This window comes from Lactuca sativa, chromosome 3 (genome assembly GCF_002870075.4).
Source record: "Lactuca sativa cultivar Salinas chromosome 3, Lsat_Salinas_v11, whole genome shotgun sequence".
Taxonomy (NCBI): Eukaryota; Viridiplantae; Streptophyta; class Magnoliopsida; order Asterales; family Asteraceae; genus Lactuca; species Lactuca sativa.
The window spans coordinates 65,200,501-65,210,146 of record NC_056625.2 but is presented as its reverse complement, the minus strand read 5'-3'; positions in this window follow the sequence as shown (position 1 = coordinate 65,210,146).

Sequence of the window (9,646 nt, the reverse complement as noted above, 5' to 3'; positions counted from 1 at the left end):
AGAGTGAGAGAACCATACAAACCCTAGAGGATATGTTGAGGTCTTGCGTAATCGATTTTGGCAAAGCATGGGATACCCATCTACCCTTGGTCAAGTTCTCGTATAACAATGGCTACCACACTAGTATCAAGGCTGCTCCGTTCGAAGCCCTCTACGGCCGAAAATGCAGGTCACCTCTGTGCTGGGCCAAAGTGGGGGACACTCAACTAGTAAAAGGACAAGCAACAGACAACACGATCACTGGACCATAAATCATAAGGGAAACTACGGAGAAAATTGTTCAGATCCGGGAACGTCTGCAAGCATCAAGGGACAGACAAAATAGTTACGCGGATAAAAGACAGAAAATCTTGGAATTCCAGGTTGGAGATTGAGTCCTACTAAAAGTCTCGCCCTGGAAGGGGTTAATACGCTTCGGAAAGCGGGGGAAACTGAACCCAAGATACATCGGGCCATTCGAGATCCTTGTCAGGATCGGTCCAGTGGCTTACAAACTTCGATTACCTCAGGAGCTCCACAACGTACACCCTACCTTTCACGTATCAAACCTAAAGAAGTGCTTGTCCGATGAGACCCTTGTCATCCCTCTAGACGAAATTGCAATAAATGAGAATCTCTAATTCGTAGAAGAACCATTAGAGATCATGGATCGGGAAATAAAAAGGAATAAACAAAGTTGCATACCTATTGTAAAGGTCCGCTGGAACGCTAAGCGAGGACCTGAATACACCTGGGAACGCGAGGATCAGATGAAACAAAAGTACCCGCATCTTTTTCCTAATCTGTAAACTCTATCTTAGATTAAATTTCGGGACGAAATTCCCCTAACGGGGGAATGATGTGACAACCCTATATTTTCCACAAGCGATGTAACACTCAAAAGTCAAATACAACGAAAACTACTTGGAATCAACGAAATTAACCTCAAAAATAAAGTGTTCAAATATCTAAATTGAGATGCATCAAATGTTAGATACCGTGCCAAGGTTTCCATAAACATAAAGAACATTCGAAACCGGGTTATATTGAGAAAATTATAACCACTCGAATATTTACGGCACACCATTAAAACATTATTTAACGTAAAAAGTGAAATTAAAATAAAATGCATTTTAGCCTTAAGTATCTAAACAAAAGTTGTAGAGTTCGTTAAACTGTAAACGTACATAAAAAGGTCACCCAAATTGGACCTCGTATGAAGAAGTTACGAATTTTCTAAGTTTCGTAACAATAGTAGAGGGCTAAAAACTCGAATTGAAGATTGGGCGTGATTTAGCTATCGCTACCTAAACGAAAGTTGAAGGTCTCCACAATAGGAGTAAAATGATAAAAAGACAAACAAAAACCGACGTCGAATAAAGAAGCTATGAATTTTTAACGGACTTTAGCAGTCCCGACCTATTAAAAACATATCATTAAAAATAAAGTCAAAACTAGTCGACCGAGTCTAAATGAAAGTTGTAGAGCATAATCTCACCTATGCGTGGATATAAAGAACGCGAAAAACGGAGCCCGTACGCGAAAGTTACGGAATTTAGAAGATGGAAGCCAGGATTACGCCCAACGTAATGTAGGAGTACGCTCAGCGTACTCAGGTGCAGGGTCGAGTCCCATCGGCTGCAGCTCTACACCTAGCTAGACTCGAGTCGTAAGCCATGACGCACAGTTACGCCCAGCATACTCCGGTGGTACGCCCAGCGTACTCGACTTTCCAGCACTATAAATTGAAGGCATGAGCTATGGGTTTTGGCACACCTTCTCAAACTCCCACATACTCTCTCATAGTTTCAAGCTCCAGAAGCTGTCCAGACGCCCTCGGTTTCCGTACCCGAGCCCCCGACGAACATTCTACGCTACCGAGATATCCGAAGAGCTCGAAGACGCAACTTTCCGCGGTCGAAGTTCTGCTCGACTCTAGCCCCACTCTCTTCAAACCAAACAAGTGAGTTCATACCCCTACCTTTCAAGTCTTTTCATGTTTTAGAGGGAAATACAAGTACAATACAAGTAAAAGTATCGTTTTATAAACATAAATGTAACATCTATCTTATTGATTATCGATACCAACATCTTACTTTACGTATAAAGGGCCAGTATATCATCAAGTTACTTTCACCAAATCGAACATACTTTCTGAAAAACTATAATGGGTATAGTTAGCAAGTTATTCATACATTCATACGTATACATCTTGAAAAACGAAATACTTTCAACAAAAATGAAGTAAAGTCTTTCTTATCGTAAATCTATTTATACTAAGCGATGTGAGATATTCAAACTTCAACGTACTCTTATGTATGCATTTCAAGTCTTGCATTATATACCATAATCTCTTGGAGGGAGAGCGTGATACTTGTGTATAGATCTATACGGAATTGACAACCCCGCACCTAAACTGTTAGCTACAGTTAGACCGGCAAGTCTGGGGTGACAAATGTCATAACACTACAACACCTGAAGAATGTTGTTACAGGCAGTCTGTGTCAATAGTATGGTTATAAGACTCACACGAAAGTATAAAAAGAAGTTTGATTTACGAGATTCATATATGCATTCAGTTTCTACATTATTTTGAGCACAAAGTTTATCTTTATCATTCAAGTACGAAAAATACTAACACACTCCAAATTTGAGAACTTTTCAAACTATTTATAGAAAATATTGGATTTTCTGAAAACCTCGTTCATCGATTTTCTACCAAAAGGACACCCTTTTCAATACAAAACACTTATGAACTCACCAACTTAATTGTTGACACTTTTTTCGAAACCACTTGTATTTCTCAGGGAATTAGTAATACAGGTAACCACCAGCTTTTGAAGAAGGAACGCTAAGGACGTTTATTATTAAACATTTATATCATCATATTGTAATAATTCTTTTGCAAATATGTATAACGCAACAATATACGTTTTTATTATATATATATGATGGTTGTGTTACTTTTTTTACAATATTTAATTATTGTGATACTACGTGAGGTCATCCACCCCCGAATGTTTCTGCCATTCTGGTTTGGGGGTGTGACATAGTTCGAACCCCAAGTGGGGGAGAACTGGTTATCTATGGAGAGAGCACCATGGTTGGTTCAGGGTTTTGCTCGAACGACATAGCTCAATAGTATATTCAGCACTGGTGTGTGAGTTATCTGGTTTATGTGGTTGATATTTGGGTTGGGGAGCAGACTTCAAATTTCATAGGTGCCAATTGTCAGCGAGTTTGCTGATTTTTTCCCGGAGGAGTTACCCGTTGTGCCTCCTGAGAGGCAGATTGAGATCAGGATTGACCTTGTGCCACGTGCGGCCCCGATTGCCAGGGCACCGTACCACTTGGCACTGCCTGAGATGCAAGAGTTGTCATCTCAACTTCAGGCACTACAAGGCAAGTATTTCAAAAGACCAAGTAGTTCTCCATGGGCTTACCAATGCGTCTGTTGTATTCATGAACGAACATAGGGTTTCTGCATCTGCAAATTTAACAGGGTTGTGTATTGGAGAACTTTAGGTTGCGTTATCTGATTGATTTGATCCCTATCCCCATGGGGGTGTCTGTGTGATATTGGGTATGGACTGGCTGAGTAGGTTTGGTTCCATGATTGATTGCGAGGGCCAACAAGTGGTAGTTCGAACCCCAAGTGGGGGAGAACTGGTTATCTATGGAGAGGGCACCATGGTTGGTTCAGGGTTTTTCTCGGGAGGCATAGCTCAATAGTATATTCAGCACGGGTCTGTGAGTTATGTGGTTGATACCTGGGTTGGGGAACAGACTTCAGTTTCATAGGTGCCAGTTGTCAGCGAGGTTGCTGAGGTTTTCTCGAAGGAGTTGCCCAGTGTGCCTCGTGAGAGGTAGATTGAGATCAGGATTGACCTTGTGCCACGTGCGGCCCCGATTGCCAGGGCTCCGTACCGCTTGGTACTGCCTGAGATGCAAGAGTTGTCATCTCAGCTTCAGGCGCTACGAGGCAAGTAGTTCAACAAACCGAGTAGTTTTCCATGGGCTTACCAATGCATCTGTTATATTCATGGATTTGATGAATCAGGTATGTTGGATGATGCTCGACCGATATGTCATTATGTTTATTGATGATATGTTGGGGTATTCCAAGACCATAGAGCAACATGAGGAGCACCTTCAAGAGCTTCTAGAGATTTTGGGTCAGGAACGACTTTTTGCCAAGTTCTCGAAGTGTGAGTTTTGGTTACCAGAGGTCCAGTTCCTTGGGCACCTCGTTAACCAAGATGGGATTTTGGTCGATTTGGCCAAGACCGAGGCGGTGATGCAGTGGGAGGTTCCAAAATCTCCCTCATAGATCATGAGTTTCTTGGGTTTGGCAGGGTACTATCAGAGATTTATTCAGGACTTCTCTAAGATTGTGATACCTCTCACTCGTCTAACAAAGAAGGGGGTGGAATTCCAATGGGGCCCTGAGCAGCAGTCGGTGTTTGAGACTCTTCGACAGAGTTTATGTGAGGCCCTTGTTTTGACCCTTCTGGATGGAGTCGAGGATTTTGTGGTATTCTGTGATGCATCCATCACCAGTTTGGGGGCGGTCCTTATGCAGAGAGGACGGGTGATTGCTTATGCTTCGTGCCAACTACAGCCGCATGAGACACGATATCCCACTCATAACATGGAGTTGGGGGCAGTGGTGTTTGCCCTCAATATTTGGAGATATTATCTTTATAGGGTCCACTGTACTATCTACACAGATCATAAGAGTTTGAGACATCTTATGGATCACCCGAACCTGAACATAAGGAAGCATAGGTGGCTAGACGTAGTTAATGATTATGACTGCGAGATCCTTCACCATCCGGGTAAAGAAAATGTAGTAACGGATGATTTGAGCCGCAAGTCAGTTGGGTCTTCAATTAGGGAGGTGTGTATGAGGATATTCGTGGATTCTCCACTTTTGGGATTGCTCAGAGAGGCATGGGCAGAGGGAGTTCAAAAGTAGAACTGGAAAAAGAAAAGGATTAGGGGTGAGATCGATAGGTTTGTCACAAATAGTCGATTGGTATTGACCTGATGTGGTCGGGTTTGGGTTCCATTTTCAGGTAGGATCAAATAGATAGTGCTGGAGGAGGCTCATAAGTCTCGTTTTTCTATACACCCAGGAGCCACCAAGATGCATCGACATTTAAGATTGAGTTACTAGTGGTCGTGTATGAAGATGGAGATAACTTGGTATGTCGAGAGGTACTTGACCTACATGATGGTCAAGGTCGAGCATCAGAGGCCGAATGGAAAGTTGCAGCCTATGGAGGTTCCCTTGTGGAAGTGGGAACATATCACCATGGATTTTATCACCAATTTGCCGAAGACGGAAAAGGGTTTTGATGCTATATGGGTCATCGTGGATGGATTAACCAAGAGTACCCACTTTTTGGCCATCCATGAGAGCTCTTCGGCCAAAAAGTTGGCCGATGTGTATGTCCAGGAGATTGTTGCTTGTCGTGGGATTCTGGTCTCCAATGTTTCAGACCAAGATGGCTGGTTCATTTCCCGTTTCTGGAAGAAGTTCCATGATGAACTTGGCAGGAGGTTACATTTCAGCACTGCAAATCATCCACAGAATGACGGCCAGAGTAAGCGGACCATACAGACCATTAAGGATATATTGAGGGCCTATGTTATTAATTTTTGTGGGAGTTGGGATTCCTACCTACCTCTTACAGAGTTCTCCTACAACAACATTATCATTCCAACATTGGTGCTCCACTATTTGAGCTCTTATATGGTCGGAGATGTCATACCACGGTTTGTTGGCGAGAGGTTGGTTATAGGGTCATGGGAAGGATTGAAGTAGTACTTCAGACCACAATGCTTATCCATCAGATTAGGAAGAGACTACAGACCACTCAGATTCGGAAGAAGAGTTATGTCGACCGTCGCCGATCAGAGTTGGAGTTTCACGTCGGTGATATGGTGCTCCTGAAGGTCAAACCCTAGAAGGGTGTGATACACTTCAAGAAGAGGGGGAAATTAGATTTCTAGTTTATTAGACCTTTTCGGGTGATTGTTAGAGTTGGCAAGGTGGCATACATGTTGGATTTGTTGAGCGAGCTCAGTCAGATCCACAACACTTTCCATGTCTCTCAGTTGTGGAAGTATGTGTTGGACAGCAAGGTAGTGGTTCCATTGGATGATATTCAGGTCGATAAGCGTCTAAACTATGTTGAGAGGACAGTAGCTATTTTGGAAAGAAAGATGAAGGTCTTGCATAACAAAGATATACCTTTGGTTAAGGTACAGTGGTGGCATCGGTGAGGCTCCGAGTGGACCTGGGAGTCGGAGGCTGAGATGTGGCAGCATTATCATGAGCAATTTGCCACATCCGACTTCGAGGACAAAGTCTAGATCAAATAGCGGAGATTTGCAATATCCTGATGATAAGGTACTTCTAATTTTGGACCACATAATTTTATTATATTGCAATTTTGGTCCCTAAGATAAGAAAGATTGGAAAAAGGGCCCATAGTGACATTTTGGTAAAAGTTGGGATTAGAGGAGTATGTTGTGCATATGTGTGTATGCTAAGTGTACGAAGGCGGGCCTTAGTACGCTGGGCATACACTTCGTACGCATGGCGTACGTGGAAAGCATGCAAACCCTAATTTTAGGGGTTTGGCTCATATTTAAACAACCATATGGACTCATATCCTCTTCTTAGCTAGCCCCCTTTTGTGATATCGACCCTCAAGCAACCCTAGAGCAAGAGAGAGAAAATTTTGAGCATTTAAGAGAGTTTTGAAGTGGTTTTAAAGAAAGAAGAAGGTGGTAATAAGATCTTGGAGTTGAGAGCACTTTGGATCTGGGATTTCTTCTTCGTTTGCAACATCTTGAAGGTATAAAGCCTGCATCTTATCACTCCATATTGTAGATCTAAGTTTTTGTTCTTTTAAGTGACCTTTTGGTCCGAAAATAATGATTCATGAACATAGCATGTTCTTGACCCATTAAGTTGTCCTTTCAAACTCTTGGAAGGGTCTTGAATCATAAAAATGGGTTCCAAATGGTTAGTTTTGCTCCATGTATCATTTAGGAGGTCTTAATGGATTTAGAAGTTGATTTAAGCACTTAATGGACATGCAAAGTCATAAATTTGGAGACTTTATGACTCTTGAGGGTATTTTAGCCATGGATATGAAAAATAGACATGTGTGCTCAAGCTATTAATCACTTAATCAGATTTTTGGACTTTTGGGAGTACACCCCGCATACGAGGTCATCAATCCCGATGGTGGTCAATATGTGAGTACGCCCACCGTACATAGGGAGTGCGCCCCGCGTACTCACTCTGTGGGGACTTGGCTGGGTTGACTTAGTTGATTTGACCAGTTTTACTTTGACATTGACCAAGTTTGACTTAAGGGTATTTTGGGTATTTTTGGATTTTATTGAGATTGGTCATTTGGTTGGATAGGTGATGGCTAGAGCTGAGATTCAGAGTCGAGGCCTCATCAGCTTTTGTCTAATTTGTAAGGTGAGTTTTCCTCACTATACTTATTGGTCGAAGGCACCAAGTCAATCTCATTGGTTAGATATCCTACTATTCACTGATAAGCTGAGTATAGATTAGATATGCATGATTATGCTAGTCTGGTAGATTTGTAGGACTACTTGTGATTCTGTCTTCATGATTATATGTATATGTTTGTTATCTGTATATGTTTGTAGACACCAAACCCTGGAGCATTCCATATATGAGTTGAGGGCCGGGTAGGGCATGCCAGACTCATTATGAGGGCTCAGGAGCATTCTAGATACGAGCTGTGGACCGGGTTGGATGCCAGACTCATACAGAGGGCTTGATGGTATTTCAGTCTAATGAATGATTTGGTCAGGGTGCAAGCTACACATAAGCCATGGGCCCCTAGGGCAAACCATACGTATGCTATGGGCTAAGGGGTAATCTAGTCTTTTAGATGTGGACACAGTACATGTTGTTATTGTATATGTTATCTATTATGTGTTAGTACTTTGGGGGAACTCACTAAGCATTGGCTTAAAGTTTTGGGTTATGTTGTAAGGTACTTTAGATGACCACGGGAAGGTGAAGGTGTGACCATACACATCCTATTATTTATGACTTATGATTTTGGGAGACTCTGATGTTGGAAAATGTTTTGGAAAACTATGATTTGTAAACAATTTATGAATTGGGTTGATTTTTAAAGTATAAATTTCTTGTGATTTTTATGGGTATTATAAGGTATTAAGGATACAAAGATAGTACCTTTTAATCAAGTATCATTCATGATAGCGATCCAAGAGGTGATCTTGATACAGGTCAGTTCAATACTAGTTCTCTGACATGTACCTATGAAAATTGGTTATAACCCATTGCCTACTTTCATCTGGTGAAATTCAACCAATCTAATTCATATTAGTCTTACTTCATAATCTCTCCCACAATTATAACCGACTATGTACTTTTCGATTAATAAGATTATTCATGGATTAAACATGTTAATATACAACACAACAAGTGTTGATGTTATGATCATATCCTAGTATATCAAAACATTATATAATAGTTGTTGTCACAATGTACCAATATCCAAATACTACATCCAAATCAAAATCCAATTTTTAGAACAATAAAATCATACAACTGAATTTTAACCATTCATACTTAGCTCAAAAGAAGGACTTTATTAATGGTTTGACTAAAATTAATTTTTGTGAATTCCTCGAATACTATCATCTCCATATTTGACTTTACTCTAGTTATAGATAAATATCTTGGAGAAGATGATTCATGTTTTTTTATGAAATAAAGTCTCATAACTTGATTAAGTATACTCTCAAAGTCACAAGATTTCTATGTGATTCTTGAATGACAGAAATCAACATAGTTTTACAATGAACTCATTCATCCAATCATATTTAATTTCAACTTCTAAAGTAGTGTATTCTTGTTTTATAGTAGATCGTGTTAGTTTGTTTTTCATGGACCTCATTCCAACTAAACTTACTCTTCATCCCATAATGAAGTCATAATCCACTTATAATTCATAATTGTCTGTATTTGTTTAGAAATCAGAATCTTATGTGGCTCTTTACATAAAGATCATTTCTAAACAAATTATCTCACATACTTTCTCTTAGTTCCTCTAAAGTACTCGTAGAATGTTCTTATAGTCATCTAGTGACCTAACCATGTATTCAATTGGTATATTATGATGTGTTCATAGAATGCTCATATACCCTGTCTTATGCATAATATCACATAAATGATGGATTCACTTGCTAAGCAAATCGAATATAAATCATTTCAGCTAGTTTAAACCTATGAGCTAGGTCCTTTTGAGGTTGGCTCAAACTTCCTGTCATGTGACAATGCCAAGATTCCTCCAAAGGAATTTTGTGTCTTGATCCCTTTCAAGATATTGTTCATATATGCATAAAAATATAAAAGTTTTAACATTCATTTTATCTATCTCTGTAGAGTTTACATTCCAAGAATGTATCTCGTCCTTCCTATGTCTTTCATCTTAGAAACACATTCTGAATCAAGGTGGAAAAGTATGGCATGGTCAGAATGTAATTTCTCATGATTAAGTATGTCTCATTCATACAAAATTAGGAATCTCACTATGTTCCCACTAGTTCTTAGTAAATACACATGTTCTATTTTGAT